A 6,193-nucleotide genomic window follows, 5' to 3' on the forward strand; every position below is an offset into this window, starting at 1 on the left:
ACTACACACTCGTGGGCATACCGACAAAATTACACCTTTCTTTTCTATTCCTTGCCCCACTGCTCCCTTATTCTGTGCTTGAGTCAGCAGTGCTAAGTATAAGTGGCTTAGCTGCCGACAGTCCGTATTTATACCCTCATTTATCCCACTATGTGCTCTCTTTTCATAATATATTGTAGGAACACTGGACTTGGCCTGCGGAGAAGTCATTAGAGGGTCTGGTTTTGGTATATTTAGAAGCAGTCCCATGATATGTTCTAAACATTCGATGTTTCCCAAGTTATGTTTGAGCACAATAATATTGAACTAGATAATCCACTTATAAAACAATGTAAGCTGATTGGTATGTTGATCTTTAGGCTCATGTTGCGAAGCTACCCTGTTGCCCCCGTTACATAATTCTGCCTATCCTCAACTGAAAAAAAGACAATATACTGATGAGATGGATTTAGCATGCTGTGCTAATGACATGGTGGTAAGGGTGGGCTGTTTTTAGAACAGCAACTCACAGCATGCTCTGTTTACCTCGTAGTCCTGCCAGCGAGATCTAACCCCCCCTCCTTGATCCTAGCTAATCCTCCATGGTAATCTCCCCAATCATGTGTGAGCGCCAAGGCAGGAATAGTCAGATTGTTACACCACAAACTCTGCCTTTTACCATTCAAGCCTTTCAATGGCGGAAGACGGTTCAGTGCTCTGAACCACCAGCGTTCCCAAGGCAGGAGATCCTTGGGGTAGAGCCATGTGTACGACTATGATGGTCCTCACCACCATTGCTCTCATCCTACGACAGAGGTTCTCCAACAAAATCAAACCGTGAGTCTAACTTTATAAACCCCCATTTGAATTTTCACATCTAGAAATCTTGTTTTATTTTTGCATTTAACCCCCTCATGTCAGTATTTGCTTTAGCAAATGCCTGAAAGAATAAAGAGGAAATTTACTTTGAGCCATTGGAGAAACACATTAAATAGCTCATTAAATAATTGACACAAAAACTATACTTTTAGCACATAAAAGCCATATCTGTTTCATATGAGGGGAACAGCGTGAGAGACTGGTTTTCATTGATTCGAAATCAGCCATGTGATTATTTTAGGGCTTGCTTCGAGCAACAGCGTGGTGGATTAAGTGGCTGGCTATGTAACGACAGTGTATTCCAGCTTTTTTTAATGGAGACATGAATGGAGGAGGAAAAAAATATCAGTGCTCTTGAGTTTATGGCTACTAATTGACTTTAAGTGCAATCATCTCAGGCCCCTGGCCCTGCTTACCCACTCACACTGCAATAGCAAACAACGCCAACGGCTACAGCACCATGGAGCATGGCAGCATCTAGCTCACTATTAAGACTGAAAAAAGCAAACAGAAATAAATGAAACAGGAAAAACTGTGCGCACATTTTCCATCATCCAGATCTCAAGATTTTATCATGATAAAAGTGTACATTGTGCTCTTGTTATGTATCACCTCCCACAGGCAGAGAGAGGAGTTTGAGGAAGACGTGCCATACATGAAGAGCAACGGAGCAACAGAAACAGAGAAATGACTGGGTAAGAAAACGCAAACAAATGACCTGAAGGGAAGCATACTGAGAAAATGCAACACCTTTTCTTCAAATTCGAGAACATGCGAGCGACAGATTAAAAAGCGGCAGACAACAAGATCCGATGGCTTCTTTAGTGCTTAGCGCTGGCCAGGTTCCAAAGTTTTAGGATTTACAATTCCCGTAATTCAACTTACAGCCCAGGTTGTTAAATGCTGTTGAAACTGTCAAACATGCATGTCATCCTTCTACTGGCCTGACATGAGATAACGTCCACTGGGTGTTGTTATTGCAGCCTTGAAAAATGTTCTCTGTTTACAGGTTGTTAAATCGCAGCAAACCTCCAGTGCTCATTAAAACACTGTTTTTAATGAGGAATCATTCAAAAACGATCAGGATTTTCAAGGAAGTTTTCAAAATCCTGATCTTTTTTGAATGTGCTTGTGATGAAGATTACACAACATGTTTTGTTCTAGGATTTGACAGTGTTTATACAGTCAGTTTTTAAGAATCCAAATCACACTACAGAACTCAACATATGATATGTACAAAACATTTTTGTTGTAAATCGAAAAGAAAACTCAATTCATTAAATAAAAACATTACAACATAAGACCAACACACCAAAATTGAGAATCACGACGGGTGACGGAAAGACAGGCTGACAATTATGAGGAAATGGTGTGTGTGTGTGTGTGTGTGTGTGTGAGAGAGAGAGAGAGAGCGAGAGAGAGAGGAGAGGTTTACAAAGGGGCTTCAGACAAGTGGAGAAAGTGGAGCAGTGGAGCATGTTGGAGAGGCACAGATGCATAAAGAGCCAAGACGCCTGCCCCACATTTGGCTTTTAAGTACTCACTGCTACACTGCTAACACTAAATGATTCAGAAGCAGAAGAAACAATGCACCATCTCTTTAGAGGGTTATTATAAATACATTGCCTTCCTGGAACCGCAGTGTTAAATGCGAATGTGAAAGATCGCTACATAAAATAGTAAACCTGTGCCCCACTGCAGGATGGAGGTTTCATGTAGGTCACAGGCCACCTTAGGAGAGCGCTTTTATGAGGGCAATTGGATTTAGCTGAGTCAGGATGACTATTCCTTCTAAATCATTATTGGCCAATGCCATTCATGACTTTGCAACTAACAGCATTTCAGCACCAAACTGTGTGTTCGCAGTGTTTACAGTTCCAATTGCATAAGTGGAGGAATTGTTTTCCTCTCCAGTGCAGATGGACAAAGTCTGAAATGTCATTGGCGTTTTTTTCTGAACTTCCAGCCATTACTTAGAATGTCATTAGCCATTGCAAACCGGAATTGTGAGTGGAAAACCTCTTCCCACTTTAGTTTATTTTAATTTAGTTTGCTTATGTGTGTCAGATACACCGTGTAGCATTTGATTGCAGTAAATTATTGCCTATAAATAAACTCTCTTTAAAATTTGCAGTGATGTCACGCGTTTCAAAATCATTATAGGATCATTTCCAACAGGAGTGAACTGAGGCACGCACCCTCGGTTAGCTTTATCACAGGAGATAATGAGAGAAGTCATAACTTACGTGCATTCTGACACATTCCTGAGTCGATCTAGTCTAACGTGTGCTGGATTTGGGCTGTTCAGTCTGTTATGATAGAGGAAGGAAAAACCCCACTGATAAATCAATTCTGCAATAAAAAAGAAGAAAAAAAAGAAAACATTCCGACATTTCTGACATTCCAGACGCGATATTTTAAACATAGATTGAAAGATCTGCCAGATCCTCTGTCATCTCTAGAACACCTGCAAACGCTGTGCTGTAGTGATGAAACTGAAGGAGGTTTCGTAACTTTTGTAAACCTTCGAAAGATGCACGAAGAACAGAGATGCCTGCCTCACATTTGGCTTTTGAGGACTCACTGTTACTACGCTAAATGATTCATGGGCAGAACAGCAATCCATCATCTCTTTGGAGGGGTAGTATAAATACATCACCTTCCTGGAACCGCACTGTTAAATGCCGGTGTAGAGGAGCTTAATAAAGTAGTTGACCTCCATAATGAACCACAGCATGTTAGCTTCATGAATCATCTTCTGGAGACAGCTGTTTTCCCACATCATTCATGACTTTGCATTTAATATTTACATTTTTTTCCCAATTGCTTGCTCATCCTCCCCTGCAGATGTCATTTGTTAAATCTTAAGTTGAATAAGCCAGAAAACAAGTCTTAATTTATTTTGTGCTTCTTTTTTTCAGTGGCCTCTTGATGTCAACACTTGTTCCACTGATGCTACAGGACAGACTTCATGTAATCTTCTTTGTATTCTCTCAGTGATCTGATTCTAATTCATCTGCATTTGGCAGCTCACAGTAAGGCTCCCACCGGGAGTGAAAAAAATAAAATAAAATAGAGGGCTACAAAAACAATGAGGCTTGTTTTGATCATGCCTCCCCCCTATCTGTCCAACAGATGTTCGTTTTACTGAAGAGGAAACAGCAAATGAGTGAACATGGGTATGTTTCAGCTTGGAAGATGAAACTGGACAAAGGCTGAATTTACAACATTGCTACTACTGCTGTCTGCTTTAGAGTCAAAATGTATCTTTAGCTTGTGAATTTGATCAGATTTCCAGGGTTTAAAGTAACAAAAATGTGCCTCCACACAATAAAATGCCACAATGTTCTTCTCTGATTGTCTGATGTTTTGCTTTGACATATAAAATTATTTTCCATAAGGAAAAACAATAGAACAAAACATTTTCATACCCTCCAACAATATTACATTTTAAATCTCGCGAAATGTATGTTTCATTCACACATGGTGCAAGTAGCTTCTAGACCAGAGAAGTGAATCCAAGGCCATTGCCTTGGAATCCATTGCCTTAAAGCTGCATTCTTTCTAGTGGCCAGCAGGGGGCGACTACAGTGGTTGCAAAAAGACTTCTGGTTATGTTCCTGTGACCACTTGCAGTCAGCTGCCAACTTTAAACTAACTAACAGGAATAAGACGGCAATAAAACAGTTTGTCACTGAATGGGGTCAAGTTAGCAGTTACGTTCAATCTGTTTGTGATCAGCTGTGATAAATCTGTGGAATTACATACACAGAAATTCAATTTAACGATTAACGTTCAGAGTTCAGCAAAATTTTCTTCAATTTGAAACTGAAAATTTACAAATTCCACGAGAAAGTGGGAGGTAGTTACTCCAGGACTGGCAATTTAACTGCAAAATAGCATAGGTGCTCACTATATTTGAGCATAATCAGCTATGTCCAACCAGCTAATAACCACCCACATGACAGATGAGTTGTACTCATTGGAACAGACTGGCACAGACTGATTGCAAGGCAATTATTTGCAAACTTTTACCAATTTGTAATTACAGTCTGTGTGGTTTGGAGCATGATTGCTTGGAGACAGGTCGCCTCTCACCAGGCAACCTGTTCAATCGCCTCCTGATCAAAAGTAGTCACTCAGAGGTTGAAGGTGTTGCATGCTCGAACTACATGCAATCAATTGCTGAATGTGAAAGAATTCAATGTCCTTACCAGGCAACCCCAGTTTTTTTTTTTCCTTTTTCACAAGAAGGTTGGTGTCCTGTTTTTACTCTATTGTTACAGAGCTGTTAGAAGTCCTCAGCTCTCTCACTCGGCCACCGACGTAAACATTTTACTGATAACTTTATGGGTTCAATTAGAAGTTTAAAGTCATGCTGAATAAAACATGAAGTTCACTGTTTTAACATTATTATTAAAATGCTACCAGTTGTAATTGACTTTGTTAGCTGAAGGGCGTACACTGTCCTCGGTTTTATTGTCACTGCCACCCCTCCTTCATGAGCTGCTAAACTTTAGGCTTCATATGGAGTTCACTAACCAGTATGACTACTTACATCTTTTACTGTAAATAGTCTCATCTCACACTATGGTTAACCGTAGATTACATAAAAGATGGACGCCTGTTTGGAGGCCTGAAAACAGCTAACACCACTCAGGGCTAGCTAACTTGGTGAGCAAAGTCCATTGACATGCTAATTTTGGCTATTGGAAAACTAGGCCTAAAACAAAATGTTTTAACGAGAAAAACTGAACAACAAACTCCATTATATTTTAGTGCAACTGAATGCTGATCAAGACCAACCATCCATGCTCCCATGTTTTGCATAACTTCAAGCCTTAGCAGAATTTTAATGGGAACATTAGAGCAAAATTCACATGTCATGAATACAGAACTTAGCTACAGTGGCCCAAATGGTTTTTGCAAAAGGCTGTAAACATATTTATATCGGTGGTAAAACTGAGCATTTTAACATGGTGTATCTGCAGATCGACTCACTTTTGGAGTCAGGCTCTATTGGCTCAACCAAGGAAATGCTGTGCTCAGCACTTCTGCGTTGGCATTATTTTTCACCCCCTAGACTGCTGCTTGTGATTTTCTCAGGAAATTAATCCTTTCACATATTTTAATTAAACTGATTTTTTACTTTATTTGCAATCAGTTCTTGTGGGGGTTTTTCTCCAGGAGAAGACTGCAAATGTAACACTTTCATGGGTAAATCATAGCATGACACATACATTTTTTTCCTGCTTCTTTTCCATATGGTTTGTGTTAAATTGTTGCACGCAGAGGGCTAGACCTTTGGCAGGATGCATCTCAGCATTTCACAAGT

At 40.0% G+C, this 6,193-nt stretch overlaps 1 long non-coding RNA gene across 1 annotated transcript; it reads left to right on the forward strand.

Moving 5' to 3' along the window:
- Nucleotides 1-3,778: 3,778 nt before the first annotated feature.
- On the forward strand, nucleotides 3,779-4,215 carry LOC113021043 (uncharacterized). The gene is made up of 2 exons (XR_003272257.2): nucleotides 3,779-3,831; nucleotides 3,994-4,215. It is a non-coding gene; the product is annotated as an uncharacterized LOC113021043 (long non-coding RNA).
- The last annotated feature ends 1,978 nt before the right edge of the window (nucleotides 4,216-6,193 follow it).

The sequence above is a fragment of the Astatotilapia calliptera genome, chromosome 4 (assembly GCF_964374335.1).
Source record: "Astatotilapia calliptera chromosome 4, fAstCal68.1, whole genome shotgun sequence".
In the NCBI taxonomy this organism is placed as follows: domain Eukaryota; kingdom Metazoa; phylum Chordata; class Actinopteri; order Cichliformes; family Cichlidae; genus Astatotilapia; species Astatotilapia calliptera.